Genomic DNA, 9,425 nt, shown 5'->3' on the forward strand with positions numbered 1-9,425 from the left:
TTGCTAGCATTGCTTGCTTTTTTTTTTTTTTTTTCCCTTTCTTTTTTGCCCTCAGAGGAACGGCCTTTGTTTTAAGGGACCAAATTGCTATAGCAATTCATGAATAAGCATTAGTGCCATCTGGCAAGTTTTCAAGATGAGTTGTTTTACTACACAATGCTTGCACTGGTTTTGATACAGTGACCTGCATAGTGCTTTCTGACCCAGCTTAAATGATCAGAAACTGTCCCAAAAATTACATTACTCATTTACTGGAGAAAGCATTTTTATAAGGTGAGTCAAGATAATAACATTATATCATGATCTGAGGTTTGGTGCATTTGAACTAATAATGAAAAAATGTACTCTGACTCTAATTTAAACTCTTACAAGGTATGAATTCCTTCATTTAACTGCAAAAGTGACATATAGCATAACATTTCAAAACTGTGCTTGGGTAGATATGGGATTTTCTGTAAATATCAGTGGACTAAATTTCAAACTTGTAATTTTTTCTATGATAAATCATATTGTAGAGGAAGGAACTGGACCCTGAACTTAGGAAAAAAATATCTTTTTTTTTTAATAAAAGAATGAAACTATTTTGGCAATAGAGTATATACTAATGAGCACGTGATCCATCAGGTGTTAAACTCACAGCTACGCGTCTGCAAATAGGTTGGACATGATCCAGGAGTTTAAGAGAGAAATCATATTTTATCACTGCCTTGAAGAAGGTGTCATGCATGGCTGCTTTGGTTCCATTGAACAGAAGAAAAATCTCTGGAGTCTTTAGATCCATCCTCTAGACTCTTAGAGTTTGACTGACCTGTGATTCATCTTATTTACTACAGTGTTAATGTGCCTGTTCCACTTCAGGGATGAGATACTACAGAAAGTTCCACTGTGTTCAGTGGGAGGTTTTGGTAGAGATACATGCAAATACTGCATGAGTGTAAACCTTAATGTATACCCTTTGCAACTATTACAACAAAACAAAGTTAATTGTCCTCATTTATTTTTAAATAAAAATCATGGAGCATAAGTACTTCAGTCAGTGTTGTAGAAAGCCACTATAGTAAGGATGTAGAGACTTTCTGTAGAGTGCATTAGTAATAAAATGACCAGTCTGGATCAAATAAAGCCCTCAGCTATGCTTCATGCTTAATTACGCTCAAAGTGATTCAAAGCTATTTGCTAGCTGTGTCTACTCTAATTTCTAAACTGATGTTCACAGGGCTGATGGAATGCTAAAAACCAGCTCAAGCTGCTGGGAGGGATGACCAGCAGCAGCACCCAAAACTAGAGGAGTCTGCTTTTTTTGTATTTCACTTTCACCGACGGCGGTTAGCTGGTGTATGGCTTAGCTGTCAAAGAGTGTAAGTCTTTTTGGCACACTTGCAGCCGAATGGGCGCGATGTGACTTGGAAGAAAACAGCTGACATAAGGTGGAATCGTATGTGGAAGGGAAAAGGTCGTTATTGGCTAGTTTTGTTACATGTCTCAGGAAGAGAAAGAAAAGCGTCAGTCTCTGCATGGATCCTTACAGCTCTCTGGGATGGCAAGCCATTGACAATGACAAGGTGCCATCTGTTAAGAAGCTATTCCAGAAGAAAACTGGAGCTTCTGGAGGATTTCACTGCACTGCAGTCAGCAAGTGGCATGTTTGTCATATCAGGGGCCCGTGGATGTCTGCAGGCAAGCGTGCCCTTACGAACACTAGCTTTCTGATTCAACCAGATAACAAGAGTGGTGAATATACTATAATTATTTCAGGAATTCTGGCAGTTATTCTAAATATAAATAGCTGTGTTAAATGAGTGCTCTCCGCTTCAGCTGGGAGTATTATAGAAATCGCAGGCCTCTCTGTTGGCCGTGGTTGATTTAACACTCATTGCATGTGGAAAAAAAAAGAAAAGTCACACCATCTAGCCAATCAATATCTTATGTTTTCCTTTTGGATGCATTTCTGTCAAATTTTCTTATAAACATGTAAAACTTTTGATATTAAACCCTAAGCAAATCTATTTTATGTATGCGGAACTTGAAAAATGTTGGCTAAATGAAATACGCTTGCCTAAACAAGTTGATGGTTTGCAGATATATCTGCATATTGCTTATTTTATCTTACAAAACAACCAGTTATGTTTTGTGTCTTTGATTATTTAAGTTTAGGAAAATAAAATTAGATAAAATTTCAATTCTGCCACTCCTTGTATTATAAAAATGAATTAAAGAAACCTGCATTTCCCACAGGAAAAAAAATAATACCATATGTAGAGTATGCTAATGAGCTTTTTATTAGGACAAGTTTTGCATCTAAGATATTCTGTAGACAGCAAGAATAATGATACTACTGTAATGTAGACCATGATGCAATGAATATGACTGCTATTAGATGCTCTCTGCAAGTGATGTTTTAAAGTCCTCTCAAGTCTCAATTGCACAGTACTAATACATAATAATATCACTAATAATTTAAAATTATGTGTTAGCCCAGACAGACTGGAATCATTCTGAGCTGGAATAATCTTTGTACTTTAACAGATCTTTGTAAACTTTCCACTGCTTCCTTTGAGGATATATTTTGCACGTCTGAGTTTGGTAGTTTGTTTAGAGATCACAGGTTCAAGAAATCCAGCAATTACATTGTCAAATCTCAGACCTGTCAACATGAGACAAGGCTGTTAATAGTGATTTCAGCAGACTGTGTAAACCATGATCTACACTGTATTTTTCTCTCTGTTGCGTTAAGATCCTCAGTTAAGGTTCAGATCTGTTCCATATTGAACTCAAATGAAATATTGTCCATAGATACAGTGGGAGCAGGCCTGGACCCTCAGGCAATGGTTGGATGGGAGATCCCCATTAACAGAGTGACGGGAATTCTCAGAGGTCAGGTGGACCATGTGTAAATTATTCATTGTATGTGGAGACAATTAGACAGACTTTTCAATTGGATTCAATCAGTACAGCTCCAATCTCCCATGGAGTCATACTGATTTTCCAAAACTGAGGCTATAGTCACAGACAGCTGCTCACTAAAGTGTTATTATGGAATTTTTCAATTATGCTGTACACCGATGTCACTTGATGTTTTCTTTCATTTTCATTCTTTCTTAAACCTGGAAGACTCATTCCACTGGCCAATGGTCTCTTGGTTTCATATCGACTCTGTTGAACCGTCTGGGCACACTTTACTGACAACCTATCCCAGGGCCTGATGAGCTTTGCCTTTAAGCGCAGTTTTCACCTAGCTAAGAAATGTGGCTGGTAATATGCTATTTTGTTCACTTGTTGTCAACTACTTAATTTGTAGCAGGAAAGAAGTAATCTTGTCAGTATTTTGCATGCTTCTGGTTTGTGAAGAGCTTGGGAAGAGAGAGAGTGAGATATATATGTATAAATGCTTTATATATCTGCTTTCTAAATTTAACTATTTTAATGTTGGATTTATCCTTGAGTAAAGTTCCAGAGGACTATCTCTGCTTCTTTCCTAAATCTGGAGTAAGATTGCTTAGATAATTCTTTTTTTTTTTTTTTTTTTTTAAATAATAGTATAAGTAATAATAATAGTAACAACAACAACATTATCATCAACAAAATAAACAGACAAAACCCCTCATTTGCTATTATCCCCTGAGGGGTATAATGGTCTATATAATTCTCTTTTGGAAGCAGCCACATGGAGACAACAGAGAAGGGAACAGAAAGGGAAGGAGAAAGGAAAGGAAAGGAGGATAAGAAGAAGGAATGTAGAGATGGAGGGAGGGAGAATGGAAGAGAAGATAATAGGGTCAAGGTCCACACACAGGGATGAAATTAATAAAACTATGCCATTTTATATGACAACTGGGATGGGATTTTCTGTGCATGAACTGTGGATTTTTAGAATGAAAAAAAAAAAGTCAAAAAAGCCTGACAGAGATCTGTGGTGGCTACTATTTGAAAGAATTTGTCTGATGTATTCCATGGGTTAAAATCAGTCTTCACAAAGTTTTGAAGAAGAGTCATCCTTATTGAATATAATTTAGAATGGTGGCTTCAGCTCGACTAAATTTGGGTGTTCATTGGATAGATGTCTGCAAGTAAGCAAGGTAGCTCAATTCATTTGCCCACATAAATATGTCTAGCACAATTTGAGCGTATCCAGCCTGGTCCCAGCTGCCATTCCAGACCAGTACATGTTTCCAAGGGATCTTATGCAATATATGACTAACATTTCCATGTACATGTGATGGGTACTGCATGGCATCTTGAATGACACCAGGCATATAAGTGTGGGCAGGCAAGTAGAGCTTTAGATCCTCCTTGACTAAAATGTGGTTGAAGGAATCCTACCTTAATCCTACCTACCTGTATACAGGTACATTGCAATAGCCTACATTAAGTAAGGTGAATCTGTAACATTCAAAAAGATGCTTCAGTTCCATCACAGTTAAGGCACACTGTTAGTCCACTGTTGTCTTTAAAGCCCGTGAAGTGTTACGAAAAAGTTACTCTAAATAAAAGAAATGAGAAAACTGGGGGTGAAGAAGAAGAAAAAAGGACAAATAGTATTTAAGAATCATAGACTAAAAAGAAACACAGTAGAAAAGATTGTGAAAGAAAGCTTTTTACCTTACATATGTTTGATTTAAAAAGCTCAACATTCAGTGCTAGAATTAGGCAAGTTAAGCTGTGATTTAACAAAATATATAAAGATAGGTTTCAATTTCACTTTTGCTGAATTTTACACAATCACACCTTGTCCACTTTGGCTAAGGAGGTTCATATGCTGTTGACTAACTGGTAGTCTCAAATGCTGTGTTGAGGCACAGTAACTCAAACTAAACTGCAAATTTTATAGTAAAGCTACAAATAAAGATTCTGCTTAGCAATGTACGAAAGGTCTTTGCAATTCTTTAGCACAGCAGTTTTCAAGGAGCTCTGATAAACCATTTTAATCCCAAAGGTTACTTAACATTAATATTATACCTCAGGTATCGTTTTTCACAACCAGTGAAAAACCTAAAAGGTGTTGCACCTTTTAGGTGAGAAGTCAAACAATACTTAAATTGCTAAATGCTCAGCTGTGGAACGTGTTAGACAGTACTGGTGATCTCTCAAGCATGGGAATTGTCCCACTGAGCTGCTACTTAATTACTTTTACCTTATTATTCATATTTTCATTAAACAGGTAGACTGTCTTTTCTGTAGTGTGTTCCATATCTTTTCTCTCTGGAACTGGGATTGTATTAAATTACTGTGCTTTACCTCATCCAGAATGTTTTACAGTTACACTCTAATCGCTTTAAGACATTTCATTTTTGCATAAGCTTTTAATGGTACTGACATATTTTGTATTATACTGCATACATATATTAGACACATACTTTTGGGATAAGCTATTTGGGGCCTGGTTCTGCTACACACACTCAATCAGTGGGACTAATCTTGTAACAGAATATTCTTCAGGGGAATAACATCAGATCTTTAAGTTGACACCCTGAATTCCTTAGAATGGGTAAATAGTTGCTCAGGTTTTGCTGTTTATGGAACAAACTAAGGAATCCCCATATAGCAGGATTCTAAATAAATGTGCTTCACAACATATGGATATATATGCACCTGTATGTTTCTGATGATTTCAGAGCTTGCTAGTTTCCCAAAGCACAGTTAGGTAGACCCCCACTCTAGTATTTCCAAATTATTTACAGGGAAACACCTAATTTCACTGTACTTATTCAGCAACAAAGTATCTTTCCTTGTAGTCCCTATTCTACACAGGTCCAATCTCAGGAACAGAACTGTTGTTACTGGAGATATTAGTTAGCTGAATTATGCACCGAGGGTGGGGCATTTATGCTGGACAGAAGTTTTAAGGTTTCAGGTAGTTCTTTTCAACAAGAAACACTGTTGAAGTGTGTATTATAAGCAGAACAAGGAATATATGGACTCATCTTTGTCACTTGTCTAGCTGCCCAATGAATGTTCACTGAGCATTCACAGAATCACAGAATGGTTGATGTTGGAAGGGAAATCTGGAGGACATCTGGTCAAAACCGCCTGCTCAGGTATGGCCACCTGGAGCCACTTGCCCAAGGCTGTGTCCAGACAGCTTTCAAATATCTCCAAGGAGGGAAACTCCACAACCTCCCCGGGAAACTTGTACCAGTGCTCAGTCATTCACACAGTAAAGTGTTTCCTGGTGTTCAGGAGGAACCTCCTGTGCTTCAGTTTGTGCCCATTGCTCCTTGTCCTTTCAATTCCTTTTTTTCCTGTTACTGCACACCACTGAGAAGAGCCTGGCTATGTCTTCTTGAGACCCTCCTTTCAGGTATTTATATACACTTATAAAATCCCCTTGAGCCTTCTCTTCTCTAGACTAAACTGTCCCGGCTCTCTCAGCAGCCTTTCCTCATAGGAGATATGTTCCAGTTCCTTCATTGTCTTTGTGGCCCCTTTTTAAACTGTCTCCAGTATGTCCATGTCTCTCTTTACTGAGGAGCCCAGGACTGGACACAGTACTCCAGGTGTGGCCTCACCAGTGCTGAGCTGAGGGCAAGGACCATCTCCCTCAGCCTGATGGCAACTCTCCTCCTAATGCAACCCAGGATACCATCGGCCTTCTTTGTGTCAAGGGCACGTTGCGGGCTTATGTCCAATTTGTTGACTACCAGGAACACCAGAGCCTTTTCTGCCAAGCTGCTTTGCAGCTGGGCAGCCCAACCATGCATGAGGTTATTCCTCACCAGGTGCAGGACTTTGCACTTCTTTGTGTTGAACTCCATGAAGCTCTTGTCAGCCAGTTTCCTCAGCCTGTCCAGGTCCCTCTGGATGGCAGCATGACCCTCTGGTGTACCAGCTACTCCTCCCAGTTTTGTGTCAGTGGCAAACTTGCTGAGGATACACTCTGCCCCATCATCTAGATCCTTAATGAAGATGTTGAACAGGACTGGTTCCAGTAATGACCTCTGGGGTATATAACTAGTTGATGGCCTCCAACTAGACTTCATGCCTCTAATCACCACCCTCCAGGCTCAATTCCTTCCAAGAGACATTCCCCCTTTTTTGCACTCCTCTATAGAGACATGCTATGTATTTGGCTTATCTTTGTAAAGATTGTGACAACAGGAGTACATTCTCCTACTGTCCTTTAAGTTTCTGATATAAACTGAAATAATGTAAATAAACTTATTTGTGCTCATAGATGCTCAACATTATTTTAGGACATGGTCTGAAGAAGTTTGTCTGTAGATACAGGCTTAGACAAATAAAATTAGCAATGCAGAAGAAGATATACAATACTTTTTGAAATAGATAGATGCTAAATTTCTGTTAAAGATTAATAGAAACATGGGATTTATATCTCCAGTAAAGCACTTTGTATTAGATCCAGGTAGCGACTACATCCAGGAAGGCAAATACGGCATCAAATTTAGTTAATGTGAAGACATAGTAACAAAGAAAACTGTGGATTTTTTTTGAAGATTAAGACCATAAAAGATCTTATTATATAGGCTGTACTGGAACACACTATATATATTGTTAAAATTTTTGAAATAAAAATAAACAAAAACTAAGTAATTTCTTCACAAGTTTGCATCAACAAATCAGTATTATAGTGTCTCTCCTATATGGCATAAATTCATATGGAGGTTCTAGGAAATATTTTTAGGAAGGACTTGCATAGACTTTCTGGTTCCTCTATCTCCCTTGTCACAGAGACGTATGTAGGTACATAGTGACTCCTCATGTTTTATAAACCCTGGCCTAGAAATATTGTTTGCACAGGCATGGAGAGTGGAAATGGATTCACAAGTATACCTTAGCTATTGCCTCAATTGTCTTCTGTTATGGTGTACATTTATTTGAGAAGTCACTAGTTTTAGTTTCTAAATACAAGACTTTTGTCCTTGCACCGGTACTTTGTGCTAATATTCCATCCCATTTCTGTGGTTCTGGTTTACAAGATGTTCTTGCTCTACTCTTTTTCACTTGGTATTCACAACTCTGTGAAATTTGCAAACACTGGGGGCCTACACTGAAGTCTTTCACCAAAAGTATAAGGAAATCTATTACACTGGACAGACCCAAGATTCATCTCTGAAGATCAACACTTGCGTCTTCCTCCCATCCTGACAGATATCCCTTCAGTATAAAGCATCAGAGTTTCCTATTTATTCTTATTCCTGACCAACTCCCAGTTTTTGTGTTAATACCTATCAATTTTGACTTTAATAATAGTTTCTTCTGGGGAACTTTTCCCAGGTTTTTGTTTAAATCCAGATAAATTTACTCCATTGCTTTAAAAAAATATTATGTGTTGGAGTGTGATTTCTGCTTTACGGTATTTGAAAGCAGAGCTTTATTTTAGATAAAATTAATATTAACTGCCAAATACCCATGGGTTAGAGAACCTAGACTAACTAATATAGTCATAGGGAAAAAAGAAAACAAGCTGTAAGACACTCTGTTTTTTTCTTATAGTGTGAAGTAACACAAGTTTCAATGCCATATGAGAGAGCTTGCTCTGATTTTAGCTTGTGACCATTTTAATCTTGCAAGACCAAAAGATACTGCTAACTGGGGTGCAGAAGGTGGTATTAACAAAGGAGAAATGATAAAGCCATAATTCCATTGTATAAAAAATGGACAGGTAATTGTCACACAGAGCACAGGGAAAGGGGGTGGAAAATTATGGGGATGTACAATACAAAACTCAAAAGAATTACTTCTAGTTTTCTGTAGTCACTTGACTTTTAGTTCCCAGGCTTGTCTTTTGAAGATGTTCTTTTTTCATTGAAAATCAGAGCTATGAAGTCAAAGGTCAGAGGATGTTTTCTGAAAAAATATTCTTCCTTCAGTTTTGTGGGTGCAATTCCACCCGGCTAAAATGCCTACAGTGTAATTGTTTAGATTTGAATCAAACAGTTAAAAAAATATTACAGCCACTGGAGAATGGTAAGCACTACAGACTGTTTTACCTGACCTGTTTCCTATGACCATTTTAGGATGGAATCATAGGGTCATAGAATCATAGAACTGCTGAGCTTGGAAGGGACCTTTAAGATCATCAAGTCCAACCACTAACCTACCCTGACAAAACCACTTCTAAACCATGTCCCCAAGTACCACATCTACCCTTTTTTTAAACACCTCCAGGGATGGTGAATCCACCACCTCCTTGGACAGCCTATTCCAATGTTTAATAACCCTTTTAGTGAAAAAAATGTTTCCTAATATCCAATCTAAACCTCCCCTGACATAACTTGAATCCATTTTCTCTTGTCCTATCACTTTTCACCAGGGAGAAGAGGTCAGCCCCCACCTCTCTACAACCTCCTTTCAGGTAGTTGTAGAGAGTGATAAGGTTTCTCCTCAGCCTCCTCTTCTCCAGGCTAAACAACCGCAGTTCCCACAGTCGTTCCTCATAAGGCTTGTCCTCCAGACCCCTCACCAGC

The sequence above is a fragment of the Charadrius vociferus genome, unplaced genomic scaffold (assembly GCF_000708025.1).
Source record: "Charadrius vociferus isolate BGI_N301 unplaced genomic scaffold, ASM70802v2 scaffold253, whole genome shotgun sequence".
In the NCBI taxonomy this organism is placed as follows: Eukaryota; Metazoa; Chordata; class Aves; order Charadriiformes; family Charadriidae; genus Charadrius; species Charadrius vociferus.